Below are 14,222 nucleotides of genomic sequence, written 5' to 3'. Positions count from 1 at the left end.
CCACCCACAGAACCATCTGATTGGTTACACGCAGAGCGGCAACAGCCAATCAACAGTGCGTATTCAGAGCGCATGTAACAGCCAATCAGCAGTGCGTATTCAGAGCGCATGTAACAGCTAATCAGCAGTTCGTATTCAGAGCGCATGTAGTCAGTGCTCCTGCGGTGGAGTGAGCAGATAGGTGTTTAACAGGTAAGGCAGCGGACTCTCCCCAAATTATTAATAAACACCTCCCAGTCAACTACTAGTAACATCGCTATGAGCCGATGACGTTCTGGAAACATAAGCAGCAGCTCAGCTCGCTCGCAGTCCTTTAGGTGAAGGCAAATTAGCTTTTAGCATAACGTTAGCTCACTGTGCGGTGTGTGTGTGTGTGTGTGTGTGTGTGTGTGTGTGTGTGTGTGTGTGTGTGTGTGTGTGTGTGTGTGTGTGTGTGTGTGTGTGTGTGTGCTTGCGTGTGTGTGCGTGCGTGTGTGTGCGTGTGTGTGTGTGTGTTACGGTCAGCAAAGCCCTGTCTGTCTGAGAGAAAGACAAGCATTATTGACCTACAGTTAACAACTAAGTTATTTCACATTACCTTTTTCTATGTTGATTGAGCTGTGTTGAAGCAGCAAAAAACGACATTATGTTAAATGAAGAGTTTCCTGACTCTCTCTGATCATTTATATAATAATGTAACTGCATCATAAAGCCTACATGAACTCTATGGTGTTCAGGGATGAACAGGCTCTCCTATTGCTATTGTACTATTTTTTCAGTTATAGTAACATTAATAATTATTAATGTAGGCTGACCATACGTCCTCTTTTCCCCGGACATGTCCTCTTCTGCGGGGGTGTCCGGGGTATCTGTGCGGGGGTGTCCGGGGTGTCAGGGCGGGGTTTCTTAAATGCCTCAAATGTCCGGCATTTTGAGTTAGGGTTGCGTGTATTTTCAATGTACGTCCAGAGTTAAGAAGGGGTTAAACAAAACAAAGTGTGGAGGCGTGGGTGTAATATGGGTGGGAAATAAGCCATATTTCCTCTCATGGCATCCCCTCATATTACCTGCGCCCTTTCCACGTTTAATCTCGCGAGTTTAACACACGCGCTCACGTGACCCGCTGCAGCCTATCACGTGACCCACTGCAGCCTATCGCGCTCTATATGATCCACCGTCCCAAGATGGCTGCCAGGTGCGGTGGCTAAGCCTGGGGACATCTGAAGACGGTATGTTTTAAAGTTGTCGTTTGCCTGCATATCGTAAAAACAACCGTCCAACATATTACAACTAATTGTAAACTTATAGGTGCCGACCATCAGGGCCGAGTTGCGACGAGAGAGTGTGTCGATGTTAAGATATTAAGCCGAGTTGGTAAGTGAATCTGTTTGCTAATAGTAGCTACTAGCCGTACCCATGTATTGTCTATGGGCGGTTAGCATCGGCTTTTAATCCCGTTTCCTCCAATGTTTCTGATCCCATTGAATTTATATTTATGTTGAGTCTTTATTTTGGGTACTTACATATGGTGACTGTGTGTTGTGGTGCTTTAAGGCCATCTGCACTTGTTATGCTACGGTAAAGACAATGAATGAACACTGTTACACTCGTCATAGTGACGTCACTGTTATTGTTAATGTTACACCCGTCATAGTGATGTCACTGTTATTTTCTATTATTTAATATTGTTCGTGTTACACCCGTCATAGTGATGTCACTGTTATTTTATATTGTTTAATATTGTTCATGTTACACCCGTCATGGTGACAACACTGTGTACTGTCGTGTTTGTTATTTTGTACATACATGTGATTGTTTAATATTAATGTTAGCAGTATTATTGCTAATAATGATAATAAGTGTAACTTATTTATTGAAGGTCGGACGATAGATGACTTAATGTTGATGTTTATGTGCGCACATTGATTGAACTCCGGGTCCTGTGTTTACGTAGGCCAGGTCCCTAAATCTTGGATGGCGAGCTGTAGATAGGCCTTGAGCCCGAGCCCAAGGATCTCCACCTCTCAACCCCTGCTCTGGTCGGGCCGGTAGGCGGCTTATAGCCGAACCCCTTGCCTCGCACCTCATTACTCTGCGGCCCTTTGCACTACCTCGTACACACCCTGCCCATAAACTGAACTCTCACTACAAACTGCCATATCCACAACCCCAACCCGTGTGGCCGTATGAACTGTGAATGCGCATATGGACTGTGATCAGTCTCATATGACTCCTATGAACTTTAAGAACTTTTGATACTACCTTGTATGAATTACCTGAACTCTTAATCAATGAACTAAACCAACATTGTTTGAGATTCCTTTGTTTTTTTTCTTTTGTTTTGAATGGCCATTCCTATCAATGTCTGTCCACTATTGGTTGCACTGTACATATTTAAATAAAACCAGTATCATTTAAAGCATTTAATTGTATCTGTCCTACTCTCTCCGAGTCGTAATCTAGACTTCTGATTAGCCCAATATTGAGAACTTCTACTATACTAGCTAAAGTACCTGTTACATGCGCACTCAGAAACATTTGTGAGGGAGGGGCAGAGACAGAGAGCAAGAGAGCTAGTGAGTGGAGAGACAGACATGAAAACAAGAAATGCCGAAACGTAAATGCAACTTCACGGATGATTTGCGGAAAAAGTATTCGTGTTTTGGTCCTGGCCGTGATACATGGGAAGCAGAATGCACTGTGTGCAAAGCAGAAACGTATGTATCTGTGGCAAATAAAGATCTACAAGCCCATATCGACACTACAAAGTACAAAACAGCTGTGCAGGGCGAGAGCTCGTCTGCTAAATTGACAGAGTACTTTGTGCGACCTGGAAAAGGAGAAGACATTGTAAACGCAGCAGAGGGTGTTTTAGCATTCCACACAGTTACAGAATATAAGTGTGACTTATTTTGTTATACTGTCAAGCAGTGTTGGTGTTACCGCACTTTTTGTGTCTTTTTAAGCATTGAAATCAGAAATGACTTTTTTTCTTTTACCTACCGCCCGGCTTGCTTGTTTTATTGTCTCGATTATTGCTTTCCGCCAGTGTTTTGTTTTGTTTATATTTGCCAGGTCACATTTCCGTCCCCGTGTATTGCGTTTTTATTGGTCGTAAATGTTGATTGGCCGACAGTTTTGTCAATGACAAAAACTTCCTCAGTTTGCACTGGGACAAGTTTAGCGTGAGGTGCTGTCAAGAGAAAGACTTGATGGTAAACAATAAGGTGAGTGTAAAGTCAACCTTTTTAACTTCATCCTGTGCCTAGTTTCCAGTAAATGTCTTGTTTTAGTCTTTGAGTCCATGGAAACTTCACTTTTATCTCCCGCTGGATCCACATTGTTCCAGGATGGAGACAGGCTAGCTGTTAGCTTCAAGCTAACTAGCACCTGATCAGACTCCTCCACCCCAAAAACATACTTTTTAAAATTAGTTTTTCCATCCATCCATCCCTTTTCTACTTTTTTTATTTATTTTTTTAATGAATGAAGTAACGTTTATGACAACCTTTTTCCAAAACACAATATAGAATGTGAGATATAACAGAATAATACATCCATTTATCATTTGTTTTCAAAACGCTTACAAAAAAGTGGGACCCCAAAATTTTACTGTGGTACCCCATTTTTATTACTTGATGGAAAATTCCTAGCGCCAACACTGCTGTCAACAGAGGAGAAAAATGCTTAATTTAAATAAATACATTATTTATAAAGCAAGTTCGAGTATCATTGGCAAATTTTCACCTAGTCCCCGCCTTGGCACGCATATGTCCTCTTTTTGGGATTTCAGAATATGGTCAGCCTAATTAATGTAGCAGCCTAGTTTTGAATGGCAGGGTCCCTGCTATCACATGTTGATAAAAATATAACATTTACATAATAAAAATCAACTACAGGCTTCCCAAATGCTGTAATAAAAGCATGATGAATTGAACATATGTCAGCATGTGGCCCCACTTTTAACTCTTTTTTTCAAACACTTATTGCAAATGCTTACTTACAGTAAGTCATTAATTTGACTTAGTAGGTCATTATTTTGTCATTATTTTGACTTACTAAGTCATAATAATGGCATACTTAGTATCTAGGTAACTGGGACTGTTTCTTTTTACTTTACGGAAAAAATATTGAGATTTATATCGTATATCGCCATTCAGCAAATGGAGCGGAAAACACAACCAAACATTGTAAGCTTCTTCACGCGACGAAGCTGGCCTACTTCACCGCAGTCTGTAGTCTATTGCCCCCCAGGCTGTGGTGGCAGCGACAAGGTGGAGACGTGATGGCGACAGGCCGAGTTATACCGATCCTTACACCCACCCACCCCCTTCCCCGGTCCGTCCGCCGGAGAGACACCACATTTTGTGGGGGAAACACTGAATGCGCATTCCTCAATGAGCACACCTCGGTACACGCCCACCGGCGCTTCTCTCCTGCACGCGTCACTCCACCAGCTGCAATCAATCTGAAATCAGCGCACCTGTCTGTGATTATCTTCTTGGTCTTCTTAAGCAAGTGCAGACCTGCTTTTGGGGCGAGAACGTAACCTTCTGTCGCTGTCCCGTAAGCTATCATCCTTCTCTATGCAAACCTTGCATAGAGATCATACAAACACCGTCGTGTTTGTATGATCTCACTTTCACCTTGTTGTCCTTTCTGCAGTCTGCCTTGTTCCACGTGTCGAGCTGCTCTCGTCGTTCCTCGTTTCTCCCCCTGCTTCCCGGACTGCCTCTTGGATCTCGACCTTCCGCTTGGACACGGACCTTCTCTGCCTAACCCCATTGGGTTTGTCCGCCTCCTCACTCAGGTAACACTCAGCAATTAATTCCTACACTTAGTCCTACACCATACACACTCTTGGGTTTCTGGCCACACTTCATTCTCTAGTTGATTTTGTATATTATTGTTTGATTATTATACAGTATTTATATATAATAAATACATTGAGCTTTACTTCCCCCTTGTGGTTCTGTGCCGTCAAATCCTCCTGCAATACGTAACAGAATGCTCATCAAACACTTATTTGGAACATCCCACAGGTGAACAGGCTAATTGGGAACAGGTGGGTGCCATGATTGGGTATAAAAGGAGCTTCCATGAATTGCTCAGTCAATCATAAACAAGGATGGGGCGAGGGTCACCACTTTGTGAACAAATGCGTGGGCAAATTGTCAAACAGTTTAAGAACAACATTTCTCAATGAGCTATTTCAAGGAATTTAGGGATTTCACCATCTAAGATCTGTAATCTCATCTACAGGTTAAGAGAATCTGGAGAAACCACTGCAAGTAAGCGAAAATATTACGGACCCCCAATCCCTCTGGCGGTACTGCATCAAAAAGCGACATCAGTGTTCCTGGAGCGACATCAGTGTGTCTGGAGAAATCACTGCACATAAGCAGCAAGGCTGAAAACCAACATTGAATGCTCGTGACCTTCGATCCCTCAGGCGGTACTGCATCAAAAAGCGACATCAGTGTGTAAAAGATATCACCACATGGGCTCAAGAACACTTCAGAAAACCACTGTCAGTAACTATAGTTTGTCGCTACATCTGTAAGTGCAGGATAAAACTCTACTATGCAAAGCCAAAGCTATTTATCAACAACACCCAGAAACGCCGCAAGCTTCGCTGGGCCCGAGCTCATCTAAGATGGACTGATGCAAAGTGAAAAAGGTGTTTGTGGTCTGTTTAGTCCACATTTTCAATTGTTTTTGGAAACTGTGGACGTTGTGTCCTCTGGAACAAAGAGAAAAAGAACCATCCGGATTGTTATAGGTGCAAAATTCAAAAGCCAGCATCTGTGATGGTATGGGGGTGTATTAGTGCCCAAAGGCATGGGTAACTTACACATCTGTGAAGGCACCATTAATGCTGACAGGTACATACAGGTTTTGGAGCAACATATGTTGCCATACAAGCAACGTTATCGTGGACGCCCCTGCTTATTTCAGCAAGACAATGCCAAGCCACGTGTTACAACAGCGTGACTTCATAGTAAAAGAGTCTAGTGACTGGCCTGGGGGGGGCAGGGTTGGGGGCGGCGGGGTTTGGTGGTAGCGGGGATGTATAATGTAGCCCGGAAGAGTTAGGGCTGCATGGAATTCTGGGTATTTGTTCTGTTGTGTTTATGTTGTGTTACGGTGCAGATGTTCTCCCGAAATGTGTTTGTCATTCTTGTTTGGTGTGGGTTCACAGTGTGGCGCATATTAGTAAGAGTGTTAAAGTTGTTTTATACGGTCACCGTCAGTGTAACCTGTATGGCTGTTGACCAAGTATGCCTTGCTGTCACTTATGTGTGCAAGCAGAAGCTGCATACAACACATGGCTGGGCTGGCACACTGTTTGTACAGGTTGTGCTGTGCCATCACGGCACGCCCTTATTATTGTTGTTAGTGTGGAAATCGGAGAATGTTTGCCCCGGGAAGTTTCTGGGATAGGCACTGAAATCCGGAAGTCTCCCGGGAAAATCGTGAGGGTCAGCAAGTATGCAGCTGAGCCGCATCAGAGTGGTCAAAGAGCCGCATGCGGCTCCGGAGCCGCGGGTTGCCGACCCCTGCCCTAGGGCAACAACGTTAATATATGTTTGCTGAAACGTGATTATATGCATGAGTGTATGTATGCATATGTGCCTGAATATGTACATGTATGTGTGTATGTATGTACGTTTGTACAGTTAATGTGTGTGTGGATGTACGAACTTTGAGTGTGTAGGTACCTACGCTCAGTAGGTGCGCGCATGTATGTATGTATTTATAATACTAATAATAATGGATTAGATATATATATATATATATAGCACTTTTCTATCAACTAGATATTCAAAGCGCTCACAGAGAATTGAGAACCCATCATTCATTCACTCCACATTCACACTTGGTGGTGTGTATGAATAATTGTGTGTATGTGAGCATATATATGTATTTGTATATACAATATATTTGACTCCCAGTATGTGCGGGAGCCAGAGTACGGCCCCAGCCACCCAGAGAGCCCAACCCAACTTTCATTTTTTGATGGTGGGTTGGGGCATTGGGAAAGACATGTGCGAGGGTCTGTTCTGCTTGCAAATTGTATTTCCGATTACCACGATCAGCAAGTTAAGAATCTTTGGAAATATAAAAAAGTAACAAGTATTTACTTGATATACGACAGCAACATGTGCGTGTAACATTCAGAATCACGTCTTTTGTTTTCTAATTAGTTGTTGTCAGGGAGGATGGTGATGAAGCAAACAAAGGCGTTTACTTTTAGAGCTGTGCATCAATTGGCCTTGAAGGACAAAATATACCATAAAAAGACGTCTGAGCGTTTGTCCTTGAGTGCTAATTGCGCATCACAAAGAGGCAGCCATTAGGCAAGCGCGCGTTTGATGTTTCGCCGCGCGAGGCCGCGATGCAAGACGGCGGATGGCTAATTTCTAATTGAGGGTGTATCGTGATATTTCTGAGGAGGCTTTGTGTTCCGAGCCTTTTAATGAATGTAACGTTTCCATCCAGGGTAAAAAGGAGTAGATATTTTCTGGTTGGTAATGAAGTGAGAAGTCTGAATATTCATGAGGATGTAGCACCTGAGGCAACATGTACACAAGCTCCCTGGATGGGTGTGAAGTTGATCAAATCGTTTCCTTCCAAAGAGCCGGTCTCAATTAGCGGACTTTCAACCAGCGCTCCTTGGAATGTGACTCTGCTTGGGACCAAGTAAAGGAGAACAGAGAGTTGTGGAACAAATAATCACAATTATTTTACTGAGAATCACATCATATTATGTCGTCATCTTGTGACTTTCAACTTTCTCATGAAATGGTAAACCTCCCTTCCTGATTTCTCACAAATAAGAATAAGTATTTTTGTCCTAATTTTGTTGTATTTACCTTAAAAGTGTCTTTGAATAATCGAGTAATTGATGGTTTGATTCTTAGGACCCCAATTCAACTATCAACCTCGCAGTTAAATAGTCGTTTACCTTTTAACCTGAACTGACTGACAAATCAAAAATCTAAAAAAAAAGCTAGAATGCTAAATGCTGCATCAAGTACCACAATATATTACTCTAAGGAAGGTACCTCAAAAATGTGTTTAAAATGCTAATGTTAGCATGCATCAAGTACCAAACTATGACAGATGTGTATGCTTTCAAAAATAGCTTAAAAAATAAAAAGCTAGCTTTCGAAAAGGTATCATTCTTCAAGTAACAAAGTATTTGATGCAGGAGTGAATGCCAGCAAAATTTGCGAAAAAAGCTAGCATGCTAATAGTATGATTGTGCAGGAAGGGTCGTTAAAAAATTTGCTACGGGCTGCAAATGGAACCTGAACTGTACTTTTGACACCCATGTTTTGTATACCTGCGATGTATAGCTGAAAAATGTGTTAAACATTTTAGCATGCTAACATTAGCATACGTTAAGTACCAACATATGACCATACTTGCCAACCTTGAGACCTCCGATACCGGGAGGTGGGGGTGGGGTGGTGGTGGAGGGTGGTGATGGGCGTGGTCGGGGGCGGGGCGGGGGCGTTGTTTGGGGCGTGGTTAAGGGCGTGGTTAATAGGGGAGTATATTTACAGGTAGAATTCACCAACTCAAGTATTTCATATATATATATATATATGTATATATATATATGTATATATATATATATATATATATATATATATATATATATATATATATATATATATATATATATATATATATATATATATATGTATATATATATACATATATATATATACACTACAGTTCAAAAGTTTGGGGTTACATTAAAATGTCCTTATTTTTCAATGAAGATAACTTTAAACTAGTCTTAACTTTAAAGAAGTACACTCTATACATTGCTAATGTGGTAAATGACTATTCTAGCTGCAAATGTCTGGTTTTTGGTGCAATATCTACATAGGTGTATAGAGGCCCATTTCCAGCAACTATCACTCCAGTGTTCTAATGGTACAATGTGTTTGCTCATTGGCTCAGAAGGCTAATTGATGATTAGAAAACCCTTGTGCAATCACGTTCACACATCTGAAAACAGTTTAGCTCGTTACAGAAGCTACAAAACTGACCTTCCTTTGAGCAGATTGAGTTTCTGGAGCATCACATTTGTGGGGACAATTAAATGCTCAAAATGGCCAGAAAAAGAGAACTTTCATCTGAAACGCGACAGTCAATTCTTGTTCTTAGAAATGAAGGATATTCCACAAAATTGTTTGGGTGACCCCAAACTTTTGAACGGTAGTGTATATATATGTATGCAATTCTTGACTTTCAGTGAATTCTAGCTATATATATATATATATATATATATATATATATATATATATATATATATATATATATATATATATATATATATATATATATATATATATATATATGTATATATATTTATTTTATTATACATATAAATAAAATAAATTCTTGAATTTCAGTGTTCCGGGGGCTATCCAGTAGATGGCAGTATTGTCCTGTTTAACTTCTCCTCTGTTCATGACTCGGCCACCGTGTTCAATGGAGAAGTCTGTTTTACAAAATGTACAGGCAACATACCCCTTCCCCTTCGAACTGTCCTGGATTAACTGAAGTTCTTGTTTCCATTCATTTTGGAACTTGCAAGCTTTATTTCTTCATCTTGCTCGTCTACGGCGTCGCCATGTCTGAAACTTCCTCGTTCTTCTGCTTCGTCTCCTTATTGTGTGCGCAGTTGTGTACTCTACCCTCTAAAAGCCGTAGATGTTATGACGTCATTGGGCAGGCAAACTGTTTATATTGTGGGAAAGCGGACGTGAGAACAGGCTGTCCCCACTCTCAGGTCCGCATTGAGCTGGAGGGGGCGTGGCCTCCAGCTCCGGCTGAATACTGGGAGTTTGTCGGGAGAACATTTCTGCCGGGAGGTTATCGGCAGAGGCGCTGAATACCGGGAGTCTCCCGCTAAAAACGGGAGGGTTGGCAAGTATGCATATGACTCATTTCTACCTATACAATTAGCTAAAAAAAACAAAAAAAACTTTCCACCTAATGTTAGCATGCTAACAGGTTGCATTTGTCAAGTAACACAATATTGAGGTGTATACCAGAAAATCTCGCAATAAATAAAACTAATATGCTAATATAAATATAATTAGCTTTGGGCCACAAATTACCTCTCGGACGCATTTTGGACACCCTTGTTTTATACTATTTTTTTTTCACTGTTGCACTGCTGTTCATTCTGGTATTTATTGTATGTCTTGGATTTTCACAGCAACTTACAGTGTTGGCACCTGTTTTGTCATGGTCTCATGGTTAATGACAATAAAGCTGTCCATTCAATGTGCTATTCCTGTGGTGTCCAAAGTGAAGCCCTGGGGCCATTTGTGGCCCGCAATTCGAGTTTTGTTGTAGCAACATGTTAGAAACATGTAAGAACAAAAGATGAAAAAAAGATTTTGCATTGTAATTAGAAAAAAAAGTTAAACACGTTTAAGTATATGTATATACTGTATGTATGTGTGTGTGTATGTTAATGCTACAAACAGACATTTATTGTACACTGTACAAATTACAACAGACTTGTTTACTGTAAAAACAACTGAGGTACTGTTGTTCCATTTAGAGTCGATTTTTGTAAATTACGAATACATTTTGGATGAATAAGAATAGAGATTCAGATGTGAATAAATTGTACTTGTGCACCTCTATTGTACATGTATTTCATTCTATTCTGATCATGACACTTCACACAACACCAGAAAAAGTTTCAGGTGCTAAAGTCCTTTGACAGAAAACATGGTTATTTCTTCAAGCGAACTGTTGTTATCGTCGCCGTCGGCATCAGTAAATAGGTCATGCCTTTGTTTACGATTCTCCGTACGACGAACTGCTGCCGCATTCTGCAAATCCGAGACATGAAATCCGCCGCCTTCCCCCAGACTCTTGTAGCATCCGGCTGGGGGGGGAAAAAAAAGGTTGAGGGGCAGACCTGAGAAGAAGAGAAAAATAATTGGACTTCCCAGCCCCCACGTTTCCACCCGCAATCATTGTTCATCGACACAATTACCAGGGCCTCCGTCAAGAGGAAAGCTGCCGTTTGGACTTTAAAAAATCACCAGGGCCATATTGTGTCCTTTACATGAAGATACACTCTTCTATGTCAACAACCCACAAAGTCACTCATTCATAAAATCTCAATGTGTGACTTTCTCTAATTACTGAGCATGTCGGCCCCAATTAGACGACTGCTTCTGTGTTTTATTCTTAATTAACAAAGCCCTGGTAATTACAGGTTTCATGAGAGCGGGGTGGGGGGTGGGGGCGTGGGGGGTGGATTCAAGGCATTAGCTGGCCAATGCTGCAAGCTGTTAACTTTATCCATGTCAGTGCACAACACACAACACCACTGACCCGCCTGTGCTGTTCCCCATCAAGGTGTAAATTAGCCTGGGAAGAAATAAATATGGAAAGCGGTATAGTAGGCTTCTTTTGTAAGTTAACCCTTGGGAGACCCGGGACCTTTGTGGGTCTTTTGATTGCCTTCGACGATGGCACCATGCAACAGAATGTTCATTTTAAAAGTTAGCGGGATGAAATATGGCCACAGGAGTTTTAAAGGAATTCATCTCAAAATGTGCATTGTCCGTTCTTTGAACATTTCTTTTTAGCACAAGCTGTTAAGTGAGTATACATTGGAGTTCCCTGGGACCCTTTTGTCCCCCATTGACTTCCTTTATGATGGCCATTGTTGGATGTACTGTAAACCTGTGATTTTATAACCTTTTTTTTTTTCCCAGGAAAACCGAATGAATCCAAACATTTCCCTTTGAAATACGTGCAAATCCTATTGGAGGTGTAAATTGACCCCTCAACTACTAGGTATCGCCATAGGACCATCAATTCATTTTATATGCATAGTTGCTTTGAATCTGCAAACAACTTTTATGTAATAATAATAATAATAATTTATGTAATTAAAAAAAATATGTTGGTGAGTTGGTTGCGTGCGAGCACATTGCATAGTTTATCTCTTTGTCAAAAAAACAACTGTGTTTTCTTTGACAAAAACCTATATCAATTAATGTATCTAAATTTGATCTTGAGATGTATGCGTTAAAAATTTAAAATAATATTTATAATTGATATTACTTATTTTTAAGACTTTTATTGATAAAACCTTTTTGAAGCCCCAGGACCTAAAACATTTACCACATGTGGCCAATCCCGAAGGGTTAACATTTTTGAAAGACAGAATAAAAACATCCCGGGTTAAAACATTACCCAAGAAAATAGAAAATGCAATTTTTGGAGGAATTGCGTGTGAATGCTGAGATGTGCAAATACCAAGTTGAGGCGTTCGACTGCCGAAATGGTTAAACAAGTTAGCATGCTAGATTGCTAAGGTTAGCATGCTTACAGTTAGCATGTGTCATGACCCAATTTTATGGCTCTGAGGTGTTCGGCCGCAAAATCGGCTTAAAAAGTTAGCACGCTAACTTTACCATGTTAAAATGTTGACATAGGTATGCTAACAGTTAGCATGTGTCAAGTACCAAGTCTTGTGACTGAAGTGTACGGATATAAAATTTGCTAAAAATGTAAGCGCGCTAATATGACATTAGCATGCTAACATTTAGCATGTGCCAACTACCAAATTATATGATCCTGAGGTGTTCGGTTGCAAAATTGGCTTAAAACGTTTCCATGCTAAAATGTCAACGTAAGCATGCTGGAATGCTAATGATAACATGCTAACAGTTAACATGTGTAAAGTACCAAGTCATGTGACTGAAGCGTATGCATATAAAAATTTGCTAAAAAATGTAGGTACGTTATATGACATTAGCATGTGTCAAATACCAAGTTTTATGACACTTTTGCTAGCATGCTAATTGTTTTTGACATTTTCCCAAAAGTACACATTTCAGTCATTACACTTGGTACCTGATACATGCTAACGGTGTGCATGCTAACAGGATGGCTTGCACGTTTCCGCGGTGGCGTTCACCTGCAATTCCTACCGGAATCGCATAGATTCTAGTTATTTTTATATACTAAAAACTGGTATCATATGTGTAAAGACAGTATTGTATCTGCTGGTGTAGTTCTGTTTTAGTTGTGAAAAAATAAAAATAAAAAAGGTACCAATATATTTGCAAAATGCCAAATATAGGTGCCGATAAACGTCCGATCTCTACTCTGTATCATGTTTTTTATTGGCTCTTTGCATATTCTACACTTGATAAAACAATATCATTGTGTATCGCGATAGACACATTATCGATATCAATATAAAATGCATTTGATTAAACATTTGACATGAATTTATATTTTTTGGTCGGAAGAAATAAAAATATTATGAAGCAAGATTTGTTGCATGAAGTCACTCGCGCTCCGGGAAACCAACTAAACAAGAAACAGGAAGTGTCACTGAGCAATGGGAGGGACACGCTAACAGCCAATCACTTAACAGTATCAACCACCAAGTTAACTACTCTGTGTAGTGTTCAATAGCTTATACACTAGTGTCTCAAAACTACAACTACCTTCAAATCTACTGCATTTATTGTACCACCTGGCTACCAGACACCTTCTCCACTGATAAATAGCACCCTTGCTAAGTTGGAAATTGTATTACTGTATATATTGACAGATTTTATCAGTCCAGCTGTATTTTATACAGTATTATTATTCTTAGCAGAGGTGTGTAGTAACGTGCGACATTTACCCCATGACATAAAATGTACTTGTCACATTAGTGTTAATAATTTTTACTTTTGCTTGAGTATTTTTGTGACAAAGACAATTATTCTTTTACTTTGTTCCATTGACTGTCATTCCTATTGCTACACGTATTTACATCGTCATTATATCATACTCGATTACTTGCAGCAACGTATTTGTTTGGCTCGTTAGAGAGACTTGTGTCACATGACTCCATTTCACCAATCAGCCAGAGCCTGGCAGTCACGTAAAAAGTGACACAACGTCATATCTCCTCAACGTTTACTGACAAAGTGTGAAAAAATTAATTTCCATCGTCGTGTTTCAGTAGAAATGTTCACACTTCAGCCGTCAAGATTCCCACTCGCAACGAGAGGAATCACCTTGTAGATGTTTTTTTTTTGTTTTTTTTTGTATGTTTTAGCTAGCACATGCTAACTTAGCCTTGTTAAAACGTGATAAGTGACTGTAAAATGTGCATCTTTTGTAGTATATTCTGTAACACACACAAAGTACAGTTGTAGTGTAGTAACAAAAAAATAGCT

General features: G+C 40.3%; 1 long non-coding RNA gene across 1 annotated transcript; it reads left to right on the top strand.

The window, feature by feature from the left end:
* Positions 1–1,192: 1,192 nt before the first annotated feature.
* On the top strand, positions 1,193–2,004 carry LOC133632058 (uncharacterized). Its single transcript, XR_009821654.1, has 3 exons — positions 1,193–1,208; positions 1,288–1,353; positions 1,934–2,004. It is a non-coding gene; the product is annotated as an uncharacterized LOC133632058 (long non-coding RNA).
* The last annotated feature ends 12,218 nt before the right edge of the window (positions 2,005–14,222 follow it).

This window comes from Entelurus aequoreus, linkage group LG17 (assembly GCF_033978785.1).
Source record: "Entelurus aequoreus isolate RoL-2023_Sb linkage group LG17, RoL_Eaeq_v1.1, whole genome shotgun sequence".
NCBI lineage: Eukaryota > Metazoa > Chordata > Actinopteri > Syngnathiformes > Syngnathidae > Entelurus > Entelurus aequoreus.
Note: the sequence above shows the minus strand (reverse complement) of the source record. Positions and strands in the feature narration are given on the sequence as shown.